The 15,758-nt window shown below is 43.5% G+C and overlaps 1 protein-coding gene and 1 long non-coding RNA gene across 6 annotated transcripts in view; one reads left to right on the top strand and one right to left on the bottom strand.

Moving 5' to 3' along the window:
* The window catches only part of LOC140213731 (uncharacterized), a 550,291-nt gene that overhangs the window by 355,588 nt on the left and 178,945 nt on the right, over window positions 1–15,758 (top strand). The window lies entirely within an intron of this gene.
* LOC126547795 (uncharacterized) overlaps window positions 1–15,758 on the bottom strand; it is a 44,186-nt gene that overhangs the window by 16,582 nt on the left and 11,846 nt on the right. For 2 of the 4 annotated variants that reach the window (XR_008609163.2, XR_008609162.2), the window contains exons 3-4: window positions 7,019–7,213; window positions 1,469–1,592 (exon numbers count right to left, since the gene is read on the bottom strand). This is a non-coding gene — a long non-coding RNA (uncharacterized lncRNA). Of the gene's footprint in view, window positions 1–1,468; window positions 1,593–6,341; window positions 6,615–7,018; window positions 7,214–15,758 lie in introns of all 4 variants that reach the window. The other 2 variants (XR_011890659.1, XR_007602779.3) reach the window with 2 other exon arrangements.

Here is a 15,758-nt window from a genome sequence, read left to right as displayed (position 1 = left end):
GAAGGGTGGGTCTAAAAATTAATCTGTATAAAACTAAAGTAATGTTTAACAGTCCCGGAAGAGAACAGCAGTTTATGATAGGTAGCGAGGCACTGGAAGTGGTAAGGGAATCCATCTACTTAGGACAGGTGGTGACTGCGGATCCGGATCATGAGACTGAAATAATCAGAAGAATAAGAATGGGCTGGGGTGTGTTTGACAGGCATTCTCAGATCATGAACAGCAGGTTGCCATTATGCCTCAAGAGAATATAACAGCTGTGTGTTACCAGTACTCACATACGGGGCAGAAACCTGGGGGCTTACAAAAAGGGTTCTGCTTAATTTGAGGACGATGCAATGAGCTAAGGAAAGAAGAATGATGGGTGTAACATTAAGCGATAAGAAAAGAGTAGATCGGGTGAGTGAACAAATGTGAGTTAATGACATCTTAGTGGAAATCAAGAAAAAGAAATGGGCATGGGCAGGACATGTAACGAGGAGGGAAGATAGCCGATGGTCATTAAGGGCTACGGACTGGATTCCAAGGGAAGGGAAGCATATAGCAGGGGGCGGCAGAAAGTTACGTGGGCGGATGAGATTCAGAAGTTTGCAGGGACATCAGGGCCACAATTAGCACATGACCGGGGTAGTTGGAGAAGTATAGGAGAGGCCTTTGCCCTGCAGTGGGCATAGCCAGGCTGATGATGATGATTACAGAAGGAACATTGACGCATATAAATTACATCGGAACTAGTGCAAGTTATAATTTTCCCTTCGTGTATAATGTTGGGTGGTATCTTCGTAGGATGTTGTTTATGTTTGGGAGGGCATTAGAATATATTGTTATAAAAGCTAGTGGTCTCTCAGATTAAGGTTTAGGCTGTTTCTTAGCAAATTCCGACTGCCTCTCCAATCTTGACGCAACGTTATAAGCCCAGTCGAAAGGAACTTGTGAATAGTTTCTTTCTGCAAGCGTTGTTTTAAGGTCATTAGGGTGGTGGATATAATAATTGTCTTTGCTACAGATTCTTCTTATTCATTTCGCTTGTCTGACAAAAATTCCTCGCTTACAGTGCCGTTTTCTGTGTAGACCGTCATGTCGAGGAAGTTGATTTGACCAGGAGAGTGGTGAGCAGTAAATTTAATACTCGGGTCAAGGAGGTTGAATTTGCTAATCAAGTCTGTTAACGCGCTTGTGCCGTGTTCCAATATTATAAATAGGTGTGGGGTTTTAAAGGGTATGATTTTATCAGGTTTGCTTCAGCTGTCTTATGAAAATGTTTGCATACGTGGGAGCTAATGGTGTTCTTATGCTTGTGCCGAAAGTTTGAAGGTATATGAATAGAATCAAATTCGAAATAGTTGAGCATGAGAACTAACTGACGCCTGACACCGGCAAAAGATGCCGAGAGTGAGTGGGGCTATACTTATCTAGGTACAACCAAATTAGAAAGGGCCATTAAGTTTCAACAAAGACACTCCCTCACCAGAACAGGAATTGGCCTTCCTGGTGCGGTATTCGGCCACTCCCTCCCTCATGATTCCTGCAATTAATCCATGGCCCTCAGTTCCCAGCAGCGGCGGAGTATGTGACCAAAGCGGCAGTCAGACCTGTAACGCAGCAGAGAGTGCTAAGAATCTCTGGACCCGGACAGGTCGCCAATGGAAACTGACCCTGGAAACCTTTAACACCCAAACTCTGTTGAGTGAGGCTAGCTTAAAAGAACTCTTTGAAGAACTATCAGACATTATTTGGGATATCAGTGGCCTTAGTGAGATTAGAACTGGTGATTATAATACATTGCTGGATAACGGACACGCCATCTGCTTAGAGGTCTCCCAGATAAGAGGCAATACGAGGTAGGATTCCTAATCCATGAGAACATAGAGGGCAACATTGACGAATTCTACAGCGTTAATGAGAGAGTAGGAGTAGTCGTAATCAAACTTAATAAGAGGTATAGATTAAAGGTAGTACAAGCCTACGCTCCAACATCCTGTCACGATGATGAGGAAGTAGATCATTTTTATGAAGATGTTGAATTAGCAATGAGAAAAGTGCAAACTTAGTATACTGTAGTAATGGGTGACTTCAATGCAAAAGTGGGGAAAAAGAAGGCTGGTGAACAAGCAGTTGCCAACTACAGCATCAATTTGAGAAATGCTAGAGCAGAGATGCAGGTAGAATTCGCAGAAAAGAATAAGCTGAGAACAATAAACACCTTTTTAAGGAAGCGTAGAAACAGAAAGTGGACCTGGAAAAGCCGTAATGGTGAAACGAGGCTAAATTGATTTCACAATTTCTGCCAATCCCAGCATAGTGCAGTGATTGTAGGTTAGTGAGGGCTAGGGTTCACCACAATTTGAAAATAGAAAGGGTAAAATTGGTCACAAAGAAACAGGCCAACCTAGAAGCAGTAAGGGTAAAAGGTGACAAATTGAGGCTGGTACTTGCAAACAAATATGCAGCCTTAGAACAGAGAGCTGAAGATGACATAGAGGTAATGAATGAAGCCATAACTAGGCTGGCTTCAGAGGCAGCAACTGATGTGGGAGGCAAGGCACCAAAACAACCAGTAGGCAAGCTCTCCCAAGTAACAAAGGACCTAATAAAGAAACAACAAAGAATGAAAGTGTCCAGCTCAAGAGATAAGACAGAACTTGCACAACTGTCAAAACTGATCAACAAGGTGAATATAAGTGATATTCGAAACTTTAACGTGAAAAGACTGAATAAGCCATAAAAATTGGATGCAGCTAGCCTGAAATCAGTGAGAAGAAAACTTGGCATAGGACAAGCCAATATGTATATGCACTGAAAGATAAGCAGGGTAATATCGTCAACAATTTCGAAGATATAGTAAAAGCAGCAGAAGAATTCTATACCGACCTGTACAATACCAGAGGCAGCCAGAATTCCTCTATTGGAAGTAGTAATGAACAGGCTACAGAGGCTCCTTCTATAACTTGCAATGAAGTTAGAAGGGCACTAAAAGACGTGAAATGAGGAAAAGCAGCAGAGCATGGAGTAATACACAATTTAACCAAAGATGGCAGAGACATCATGCTTGAAAAGCTTGTGGCCCTTTGTACAAAATGTCTCACGACTTGAAGGATACCAGAAAACTGGAAGAATGAAAATATACTAATCCACAAAAGGGAGACGTTAGAGAATTGAAAATTTATAGGCCCGGCCATTAGCTTACTTCCAGTATTATATAAAATCTGCAATAGAATAAGGGCAACACTGGACTTTAGCCAACCAATGGAACAGGCTGGCTTCAGGAAGGGGCACTGTATAATGGATCACATCCATGTCATTAATCAGATAATTGAGAAATACACAGAGTACAATCAGCCTTTCTGTATGGCTTTCATAGATCAAAAAAGGCATTTGATTCAGTAGAGATACCAGCAGTCATATATGCATTACATAATCGAGGAGTACAGATTGCTTATACATAAATGTAGTGGAAAATATCTAAAGAGATTCCACAGCTACCTTAATTCTACGCAAGTAGGAAGATACCTATAAAGAAAGGGGTCAGACAAGGAGATACAATCTCTCCAATGTTATTCACTGCGTGCTTGGAAGAAGTATTGGAGCTATTAAACTGGGAAGGCTTAGGAGTAAGGATCGACAGCGAATATTTCAGCAAGCTTCGATTTGCCGATGACACTGTTCTATTCACTAACAATGCAGATGAGTTACTACAAATTATTGAAGACCTTAACAGGGAGAGTGTGGGAGTGGGGTTGAAGATTAATATGCAGAAGACAAAGATAATGATGAACAGCCGGGCAAAGGAAGGAGAGTTCAGGATCGCCAGTCAGCCTCTAGAGTCGGTGAAGAGTTCCTTTACCTAGGTCAATTAATCACAGGGAACCCTGATCATGAGAAAAAAATTCATAGAAGAATAGAAATGGTTTGGAGCGCATACAGCCGACATTGTCAGCTCCTGACTGGAAGCTTACCATTATCATTGAAAAGGAAGGTGTACAATCAGTGCATTTTACCAGTGCTGATGTGTGGGGCAGAGACTTGGAGACTGACAAAAAAGCTTGAGAACAAGTTTAGGGCCGTGCAAAGAGTGATGGAACAAAGATTGCTAGGGATAACGTTAAGATACAGAAAGAGAGTGGTTTGGATCAGAGAGCAAATGGGTATAGCCGATATTCTAATTGACATTTAGAGAAAAAAATGGACCTGAGCAGGTCATGTAATGCAGAGGTTAGATAATCGTTGGACCATTAGGTTTACAGGATGGGTAACAAGAGAAGGGAAGTGCAGTCGAGGACAGCAGAAGGCTAGATGGGACGATGAAATTAGGAAATTCGGGGGCTCAAGTTGGAATCAGTTGGTGCAGGAGCTTCCATATAAACCTCACAAAATTATCTAATGAAACATTTTCGCCAAATCAGTAAAGGAGTTGCTATATTTATGAATTTTATATATAAATTGTAATTATTGTACAAATCATAGATATGTTGGCACACATACAAGACCAGACATACACGCATAATGTCTTGACAGGGCGCCGGCGCCTTCTGAAATACCTAGCCTTCGATTAAATTGAAAAAATATTTGCGCTCCTGTACTACTTTTTTACTTGCTCCCGCAGAAGAAGAACTGCATAGACATGTAGCCTTGACAATGTGGGTTCGTTAGCAAATGTTAGAAACATCACCTCACACCCTCTTACCCCTAGCGGTATTCAAGAACGCAACTTAAGTTGAAGCCCATGCTTGACTTGATTTAAATCACGCCTGTCATGAATGCACTGCAGGAAACGCAGTGAGCGTCCTGAGCACGAGGCATGGGCTCCAACTTAAGTGTCATTGTTGAATGTGGCGGTTAATGTTGCGCAATAAGATAATATGCACTTTTCCTCAATTCAAATATGCTAAGATCACTCAATGGCAACTTTTATAGTGCACGTATCAGTTCAATCTAGACGCATGTGAAATACTAATTTCATTTAGGAACAAGAACTATCCATTTTGAGATTTATAAAATGAATTTACAGGTCAACTGCTTGATGTAAACTGTGACATGATACGCCCATTTGGCTCCCAACTGGGACCATTTACTGCCCACCTGGTCTATACCGGAAAATTTCATGGCCTGTACGTTGATGTCCAACTGGACCAGTTGGTTTCTACTCAGCCTCCAACTGGGACCAATTGCTGGCCAAGTGGTCTATACCTGGAAATAGCATGCCGCGTTGGCGCATAGCTGGAACCAGTTCACTTCCACTTAACTCCAACTTCCACTTCCAACTTGAACCAGTTGGTTTCCACTTAGCCTCCAACTGGAACCAGTTGGTGACCACTTTGCCTCCAACTAGCTGGGACCACTTGCTTCCCAGTAGGCACCCAGTAGAGCACTAGCTCGATTTCAACTGGGACCAGTTGATTACCAGATGAAACCGCTTAATACCAAATGTAACCACTTGAGTTCCCAGTTCAGGATTTTCACTAGGGGGGGGGGGGGGGGGGTAATTGGAGATCGCAGGGACTGGCCTTCGTCCTGCAGTGGACATAAAATAGGCTGCTGCTGCTGCTGATAATGATGATGAGAACTAACTTAAGGAGTGACAGATATAAACTTCAGGAGCGTGCATTTGAGGATCGACTGTGAAGGGGCTTCGACATGGCTTCAATTCCTGTACTCATGGGTATGTTAGTGTAAAGGGAAGAAACATATGTGGTGACAAAAATAGCGCGGTTTGAAAGCATTTAGTTGGCGTTAATGCCGTCGATAATTCGAAGGAAGTGTGGCGTGCCTTGAAGAAAAGATGGGAGGGTTGTCGGGTTGTTTGATAAGTATGACGATTTAAGAATATAGATACTGACTTGGTGGGTGTTGTTATTATACACTGTAGGCCGACCTGCGATTTCTGCTGTAAATATTTCTTCTATGGGAACCTTATGTATTTTAGGAAGAAGATAAGCAGCCTGCTTCTTTGTTCTTGAGCATCACGAAGCAATATTCAAATGGCGTGATTAGTTCCCTTACAGGAGCTTCGCTGTTGTGCCTTGCACAAGGTTGCTGTAGTCTGAAGTTGGGTTAGAGTTGAGTTTTCTACTATGGGTGTCGTTGCTCATTTGTTTCCAGGCCTCATTTGTACCTGCTTTTAGCTTGTTCTCGTTTTGCTCATCGTCTTGTCTGGCTGAGTGATGTGTGCATCAGCCCTGCGGCGCACAGCCAGGACGTCAGAATGTAGTATGGGACGTGGGGCACTCTTGACGTCTGTAGGCGGCTGAATAATGCCTTGTTCGCGGCAACTTGGTGACGGTAAAGGTTGCCGAACTAGTCTTGCAGCTTTTGATTAAGTATATCCCAATTGGTGCACTCACCTTCATGTGTCCGAAACCATACTCAAGGTATGCCACCGAGGTAAAATAAGTTTGCGTGCATGACTGTAGGGTCCCAACGCTTATTGGTGCTGATGCGTTCGTATGGGCTGATTCAGTCCTTAAGGTCTTCCCCATCTTTTCCCAAGAATATATCAAGATCACGGGGAGTGAAGAGTGGCGATGCAGGTCGTTGGGGCGGCAGCAACTGTTGGAGCTGGTTGGCTAGAGCTGTCATCTCCTGGAGCCATGATGGAAGGCTCGACGTACTGTCCACTGCGAAGCCCCGTGACAAGTAGAGGGAAAGTCCACTTCCACCAAATATGTTGTGCTAAACGACGCAGACGAGAAGCTATATACAAGTATATTTACAAGTGAATACGCTACTCTGGGCCAAAAGGCAACAGTCCGCACTAGCTTCACGTTGTCGCCGTCTTCTTCACACCACTAGCCTCTTTGTCATCAGAAGTACTAGTCCTTAGCAATATTGAAGTTCGAGCAGCACAGGTATAACGCAAGGATTCCTTTGCCTCCCAGTGTTAATATGAGCAGAGGCCGCTGAAATCCCCAAAGGAGCTTGAAATGAAATAGGGTTGGAATATAATTGTTACATTATCCCAACCCAGAAATGTGTACCATTTTGCACTCGATAACGTAAAGCAGCCAGTACCAGCACTTACCTTAATATACAGGAAAACTGATCTAACCAGAGTGGTGACAGTGGTTAAACACGCCAGTTTGCTGTGCTGTGCTCCTCCAAAGTCAGTCGATCAAAGTATTCCACATTGCAGAAGGAAGGTGGGAAGAACCGCGCGCTTGTAGTTGACATCGTCAGTGGTAGATTGATGAAGAACCCTTGGGCCAAGTCATAGGTTCTGAAAAAAGAAAAGAAGAAGAAATAAGTACGAGGTGGAAATGGGAGCCTTTAGCGAATAAATCTACAGGAAAGTATGATAGCATCACTCGCACTTAATGAACGCACTTGGAACTGAAAGTTTACGCTGAGGTAGTTGTGTCACTATTTTCTATCGTTACAAGCTAGTGAGCATACTTATGCATATTTATGCTGACCGAGCCCATTCACTCTTTGTGCCTACTACAGTTATCAAACGAACACAGCATCCAACCAAGGCACAGTGTAAACAAAATGGCCGAGATCACTTAACTCTGGCCGAACCTGCGTAGCATCAGCCTGCTGCCAACGTTTCCGCATTAGGGATGTGGCTTTTCGTTTTTTAGAATATATGGCAAAACATGATATTGTGCTTTTCTGTGAAAAATTATTACTATATGTTTTTAATGTAATTGTTGCTGTTGTTTTGATAAACTCAAACAAGACACTCTCAGATGACCACTGCTGCTACCATGGGGTCAGAGATTGAATGCATCTTGTTTATTGCTGTTGTCACATAGGTCCATATTCCACTTTGTTGATTCCATGGTGCTCACTGTTGCCTGTATTTATGCGTTTTCAAGTGTGTGTGTCTGTGCCTGTAGGCTAGCGGCCTGGCACAACGCCACACCAACTTTCGGAGCAGTTTAGCTCAGAAGACCAAAAATGCTAATTATATTGCATCATTGTGTCCACTACTGAGCGTATATATAAGATATAACCATATAAGACATACATACTGTACGTTACATACAAGGCAACAACCTAGCTCTCATATGGCCCGCTCACATCCACTACATTTATGAAAGCGCGTGCCTCCTGCATGCTTGGCTACCTGTGCTGCAACTTCTACTCTGCACTGACTTCCCTTAAGCTTCCCTTATATTGAAGCTCGAATATGCCTCTGCCATTTGGGTGCCCAGCCAGCTTACCATTGTTAACACACTTGAGCATATTCAAAATCGAGCCACTCATTTCATTCTTTCCAGTTATTTGCGTTTGCCAGTGTCACATCGATGAAGACCAGTTTAAACCTGCCAGATTGTTCAATGCATCGTAAGCGCTCCCGCCTCTGTCTCTTTCATAAAATTTATCATTGAACCTCTTTTGAAAGGTGAGATTTTTTTTTCTCCCCCTGCCTTACTAGGTCAGACTACAGCATTGAAGGAAGGAATGCCTGCTTGTCGTACAAACTTGTTTAGCGAATATTTCACCCCTAGGGCAAGCGTCTACTGCAACCATGTTCCTGCTTCCATCCATGGTTCTCACCTCGGATTGTAACAAGTTCAAATCTGCTGTTTGCCATGCTTTTCGTTAAATTGATTGCATGTGCATTTGTTTTTTTACCCCCCCCCCTCTCTCTGTAACGCGTTCGGGCCTTGAGAGTACTTAAAATAAATGAATAAATATATAAATAATTTTGGCAAGAATGAATATGTTATGAAATGAAGAAGACATTGAAAACACAACATGGTGTACTGAACATTGCCGAGGACCAGCCTTTGTCATTTAAGGCCACTTCCCGACGCTGAACTGTCCAACAAAGCGTGTTATCACACACACGCACGCACAAATGCACGTACCCCACCCCCTCACCTGCCGCATCTGTGCGTGCGTGCGCGGGGAGGAAGGCGGTGGTAATTCTAGCTATGTTGCGCTAACTCTTCGAGGCTCGGCGCTCGACCAACTGCGATTTCCTATAACTTGAAGCCTAACAGTATAACAGAAAGGCTCTTTTTACAATTCTTTTTATGAATAAACATTTTCACCAGCGCGCTCACCAGCTGAACTTAGTCGTAAGGCATAGAACTATGCGCCACCCGCCGTGGTGGCGAAGTGGCTATGGCGATGCGCCGCTAAGCCCAAGGGCGCGGGATCGATCGAATCCTGGATGGGGCGGCCGCATTTTAATAGGGGGCGAAATGTGAAAATGCCCGTGCACAGCGCATTCAGTGCACGTTAAGAGGAAGCTTTAGCTCAGGCCCAAACTCCTGGCTCAGATGACCCCTGGAACGATTTTAGTGAAATGTGTTGCATTTGAGAGAGAAAGTTAAATTCTAGTGATTGTTGGAAGCGGAATTTTGATTTAGGGCCTGTATTTTAATTGCGAAAAAAATTTTCAAAAATGGGAAAGTTCGAAAAATATAGACGCACGAAGTTTACAAATTAATAGCTCTGCATCAAGAACAGATATCGCGGTTCTGTAAACGGTATCCATTAGATCATTCAAAACGGACAAATTCGATATGTCATTATATCTTACGTGAATTTATTACGTTGTGTACAAGGGTTCTGCAAGAGCTGTATTTTCATATTACTGAATTTTTTAGGTTCATGTGTAACAGGTCAATTTTGTCTGCTTTAGATGTACCATCAGACGCAATTCACAGAATTGTGATATAATTTTTCATTGCTGCGTTACAGAGTTGTAAACTTGATAGTTTCGTTTTCTCAAAATTTGCGATTGTCGCCAATTTTTAATAAAAAGTTGAAGACCTAAATCGAAAATTCGAAACCAACAGTCACTAGGTTTTAAGTTTTTCTTTTAAATGCATTAAACCTCCTCAAATTTCGTGCAGTGGTTGCCGAGAAAAACGAATTCTCCGTATACTTGTATTCACGTGTAGGAGCACCCGAGCTTAAGCTTCCTCTAAGTGGTCCAGATTAATCCGGAGTCCCGCACTACAGCGTGCCTCATAATCATCTCGTGGTTTTGGCACGTAAAACCCTAGACCAGAATGTAATTAAAATTTAATAATTAACATGTATCGAAAGTTGAACAGAATTACATTAAACTGTTTAATTATTAGTCATACAGGGCGTTTTACAAGGGCAATACTTACTTTCTCATTGATCAGCGGCGCATTACGCCTAAAATAGCATTCAGTGACTGGTAGCCACTCTTCCAATTTCGATAAGCCGGTAAAAATGGACAAAATTACAAAATTCCGAGATTTTTTTTTTCAAGAAAAAAAATACCTTCCATCGAAAGTTTAAATTGCAGACTGTGCGAGAAAATAATTTTCTTACGTATATACACACAGAAATATACACGCATATAACGATGAATTAGCAATAATAATAATAATAATAATAATAATAATAATAACAACAACAACAACAGGAAGAAGTAGATGAAGAAGGAGGAGGACTGTGGTTTTTGACGTAGTTCAGCTGCTAATGTGTGCCAAATAGTGCGCCTGGTAGCACGATGCATCATAATTATTTAAGTAAGGAAGATTTATTTAAAGATACGGTTCAGGCAAGTAAAAACAAAAGTCTTAAAGTGCTGTTCCACAGGTCTGGGAATTTGCACCGTGTTTCGCCTCGGTCGCAAATCGTCTTGGCGGATATTTGGGACGCCAGCGTCCCTGTGCCGACGGCGCCTATCCCCCGGTTCTAACCCGGTTCGAACTGGTTTCTTTCAGCGCTTGCGTACACCCACAATCGAGTAGCCTCAGTCTCACAGAACTGCTGGATTGTATTTAACCGCACCAGGAAATACGCATCAACGCCACTGTGTTCACTGCAAGACTGTTAGCGCTAAAACAAATGTATAATTGCGAAGGATGCAGTACTACCTAAAATGCTCGTGGCTTTCGTTATGGCTACTTTACTGAAACTGTGGGCGAACAGGATGTTGTCTCCGCCGAGTGACATTGGGCTTTCATGGCGTCGCGTCCTGTTAGATTTTCGGCACGCAAGAAAAACGAAAAAAAAAAAGGAGAAAGAAAGAAAGCACGTTTCCTTGCTTTCGCAACTGTGCTTACAAAGAAATGAGACAAAATTCAATCCCGCGGCAGCATTTACTTGTTTTGCGCATGAGCCGCAAGGTTGACACGACGTACGGCGACTGTATGGGACCTAAAGAAAGGGCCGGGCGCCGTTGTGTTTTCGTGAAGGATCGTTTCAAAAGAACCATCGTCATTTATTGGAAACCAAATGAATATGTTTTACCAATTCATCAGTTCAGAAATATTTTTGAATGGTAGCACATTTTACGAAGTTATTAAAAAAAAAAACAGAGAGCGCACAATGAATCAATCATAGGCGCTGATCCAGTTCTGTGTACACTCTTACAACGGTTGCACCCTTTGGGGTGTACATTTGTCCCGCACCAATAATCGTCATCTGCCTTGCTTGCGTTTCCTTTTTTGAAAACTCGGCGCTTGGTACTTTCCTGTCGAGAATGCTCTGTCACACTGATAAGGCGCAATCCGTTCGTGACTGGGAGGTACCGGGCTCGTAGCGTTAAAGAAAGGAAACGCGGGCAAGACAGATGACGATTGCCATCGTGGGACAAATATCACACCCTTTGGGGCTTATCTTGTCCCACAACGATAATCGTCCTGTCTTGCCCGCGTTTCCTTTCTTATAACGCTGCGAGCCCGGTACCTCCCAGTCACGAACGGCTTGCGCGTTATCAGTGTGACAGAGCATTCTCGACAGGAAAGTAGCAAGCGCCGAGTTTTCAAAAAAGGAAACGCAAGCAAGGTAGATGACGATTATTGTTGCGGGACAAATATAAACCCCAAAGGGTGCAACCGTTTTAATAGGGTGCATGGCCATATCGAAGTGTAGAAACACGTAACTACACTTTTTACGTAGATTCTCTTCAACTTTCCGATATAAACGGACGTCGTAAAAAAAATTTGTTACTAAAGATTGAATTATTGCCATTAGGTTCATTATTGAAATAATTAACCTATTGACAATAACTTATCTGTAGTGACGTAATTCGAGTAAACATTGCAGGCTTTTTTTTAAGTGTTCGAGGTAAAAGAAAAGCATAAACACTGCATGTCCGCCATCAGGACTGGCTAAAATATTCTCTTACAACTGTTCTAGCGTAAGCGCTTTTGTGAATACGGGTCCTGATCATTCTCGCGAGAAAAATAATCTTGCCTTTGTAATGATAAAACGTTTATTTTTCTTATTTCCTCGCTTTTTTTTTTCCTTTTTCACATTTTAACGACCTTTGTAACATAGTTTCGTGCCTTACGACAAAGTTGAGGTGGCCCTCGCGCCGGTGAACCGACTTGCACACACGTGGCAGGGGAAAAAACAAATTAATCGATTGCTGTTACCTCGTTCGAAAGTGTAGTTAATTAATGTGGCCTATTCCTTCCCCACGAAATTAATTGGGTTATTAAAACGTAGTCGACGACTTCTACGTTAACTTCCTTCCTACTTTTATTAACATTGCACATATACAGTAAATAGAACGAGCTGGGTTCTTCTTTAGTTCGCCCTCCACAGCCCTTCTCACGTTGTTTATATCCACTAACAATTGCTCATCGAAATTTTCGCCGGTCGTCTTCCCTCGTTTTCTTGTGAGGCCATGATCAGCGACGCTGAAAACTCGCTCGATGTGCGCGCCACATGGAAGGGCGGTGATGTAATGCACGAACACGTTGCACACGATTGTGGTTACCCAATGTCGCGACGCTCGAGTCTGGGCGCTCTATTAAGCTCAGCGTTTCATTGTTGCATGGGCTCGGAAAAGGCGATCCCGGTAGGGCCAAAGAAACGTTGGGGGGGAAAAAAATCGTCGGTAGGTGATTCTCTGGAATCAATCCGATGTGGCTATAGATGTCGAGCCATAGCAGTTCCTGTTCAATTCGTCGGCCAATATCTGTTGATGAGGTGAATCCGCACCCGCGAGGCTACTGCGTTGCGCGACCACAGGTGTAGTGCCCGCCAAATTCAAGTGCTCAAAGCTCCTTCGCTTGTTACACCTTGTCTCGTCAATAAATTACCTGGTTCGGGGTTCGTGCAGAACATTTGATTGAACATTCAAGGACAATTCGATGGTTTCAAGGATGCCGAAGGCCAAAATTCAAGGAGAAGGAAGCAAACCTTGGGCGCTATAACATAAATGTATTCCGAAATGTCTGTATTCCATTTCTGCAGTCGGCCCTCCACGATTGGCCTAAAATGTTCCGGGCCATCCCATCACTTCTCCTGTCTGTGGCGCGACGTCTCGAAAACCGCGAAAACTCTACGTTTGGTATGGCGTGTGGACGCTTACTATATGCGTGATTAGACCGAACAAAAGAAAATTCTTGCTTTCCGATTCTACGCCTTTCTCACAATTAGCCTTCGGCGCGATTCGTCAAAATGTTAATCGGGCTGCACCTATTTCAACTGCCTGTCACGCGACGTCGCAAAACTGAGAGAAGTCACCAAGTAAAAGCTACGTGTACGCATTAAACATGGATTATTATGCCGAACAAAACACAATTTTCTTTCTTTATAGTCGGAGACTGCCCCGTCCCGAAAGGAATAGAATATGTCTGCCCAGCGATCGATCTGGCATTGGATACCGAACTGCCGGGGAAAACGGATTTATTTCCGTATAATAAATGTTTGTGGGGTAGTATAACGTTGCAGATCCCTTTCGGCATGTTACGACTTCATTCTGCCAACTCCGCTGAGGATCCGCTTTAGCGGCATTTTTAACATTCCGTTGCACTCCGCCGCGATTTTCGACCAGTCATAGCAAGCTAAGCAGGGAGAAGCAAGTCTCGCAGACGCCGGCACTGCCCTCCTCATCCGATTATCTGCTTTCACTGCGCTAGCTCGGTCCCACCGAAACCGTCTCCAATTCTGCGTCCTTCTCGACTTTTGTCAGCCAATTAGATAAGAAAAACATGTCAAGATATGCAGTGCTATTCGCTTTCATCATCATCATCATCATCATCATCATCAGCCTGGCTACGCCCACTGCAGGGCAAAGGCCTCTCCCATACTTCTCCAACTAGCCCGGTCATGTACTAGTTGTGGCCACGATGTCCCTGCAAGCTTCTTAATCTCATTCGCCCTCCTAACTTTCTGCCGCCTCCTGCTACGCTTCCGTTCCCTTGGAATCCAGTCCGTAACCCTTAATGACTATCGGTTATCTTCCCTCCGCATTACATGTCCTGCCCATGCCCATTTCTTTTTCCTCATTTCAACTAAGATGTGATTAACTCGCGTTTCTTCCCTCACCCAATCTGCTCTTTTCTTATCCCATAACGTTACACCCATTATTCTTATATCCATAGCTCGTTGCGTCGTTTTCGATTTAAGTTGAACCCTTTTCGTCAGCCTCCAGGTTTCTGCCCCGTACGTGAGTACTGGTAAGACACAGCTATTATACACTTGTCTCTTGAGGGATAATGGCAACCTGCCGTTCATGATCTGAGAATGCCTGCCAAACGCACCCCAGCCCATAGTTATTCTTCTGATTATTTCAGTCTCATGGTCCGGATCCGCTGTCGCTACCTGCCCTAAGTAGATGTATTCCCTTACCACTTCCAGTGCCTCGCTACCTATCGTAAACTGTTTTCTTCCGAGACTGTTAAACATTACTTTAGTTTTCTGGAGATTAATTTTTAGACCCACCCTTCTGGCTTTGCCTGTCCAGGTCAGTGAGCATGCATAGCAATTGGTCCTCTGAGTTACTAAGCAAGGCCATATCATCAGCGAATCGCAAGTTACTAAGATATTCTCCATTAACTTTTGTCCCCAATTCTTCCCAATCCAGGTCTCTGAATACCTCCTGTAAACACGCTGTGAATAGCATTGGAGAGATCGTATCTCCCTGCCTGACGCCCTTCTTTATTGGGATTTTGTTGCTTTCTTTATGGAGGAGTACGGTAACTGTGGAGCCGCTATAGTAGATATCTTTCAGTATTTTTACATACGGCTCGTCTGCACCCTGATTCCGTAACGCCTGCATGACTCCTGAGGTTTCGACGGAATCAAAGGCTTTCTCGTAATCAATGAAAGCTGTATGTAAGCGTTGGTTATATATTCCGCACATTTCTGTATCACCTGATTGATAGTGTGAACAGGCACGTACTCAAGGGGGGGGCGAAATTAAGCGGCATAGCCCCCCCCCCCCCCTCTCCGCCCACGCCACCACTCTTCACACACATTCCTAAAGCGCCGCCAAATCAGTGTTGAGACTTCACAGCTGGTGGCGGTCAACATTTTGCTGCCTTTTTCACTCCTTTTGGATGGCTGTAGTTATCAGCATCTCCTGGGGTGTGAAGACCTGGTTTCTCATTGATTCGGTGCCCGCGCGATTAACTCGAGGTGCATTCAGTTGTCACCACCTATTGAACGGTAACGCGCATTGCTGTTGCTTCGTTAGTTCAACCTTCTTTGTTTAGACTGATCCAGGGACCAGGAAAGGGATTCGGTTCGTAGTCAGCTGGTCTGTATGCACGAGAAACGAGTTTATTTATTCATTTATTTATTTATTTATTTATTTAAAATAGCTTTAAGGCCCAAAGGCATTACAGAAAGGAGTGGGTAAACATAAAAAAATTGTGCAAGATGCAAAGACATATTCAACGTGGCGTTTCATGAATGGTAGTTTTGAAGGTGTCCGTATCCAGGATGGCTGCTACGGTGGCGGGAAGGTAGTTCCAATCGTTGTTTGTGCTAGGGATGAATGCATTACTAGAAAGTTTAGTACGTGAAGACGGCACACCAACTTTGAAACTGTGGTCAGAGCGAGATGATATGTATGACGGTTG

This window comes from Dermacentor andersoni, chromosome 1, assembly GCF_023375885.2.
Source record: "Dermacentor andersoni chromosome 1, qqDerAnde1_hic_scaffold, whole genome shotgun sequence".
Lineage (NCBI taxonomy): Eukaryota > Metazoa > Arthropoda > Arachnida > Ixodida > Ixodidae > Dermacentor > Dermacentor andersoni.
Note: the sequence above shows the minus strand (reverse complement) of the source record. Positions and strands in the feature narration are given on the sequence as shown.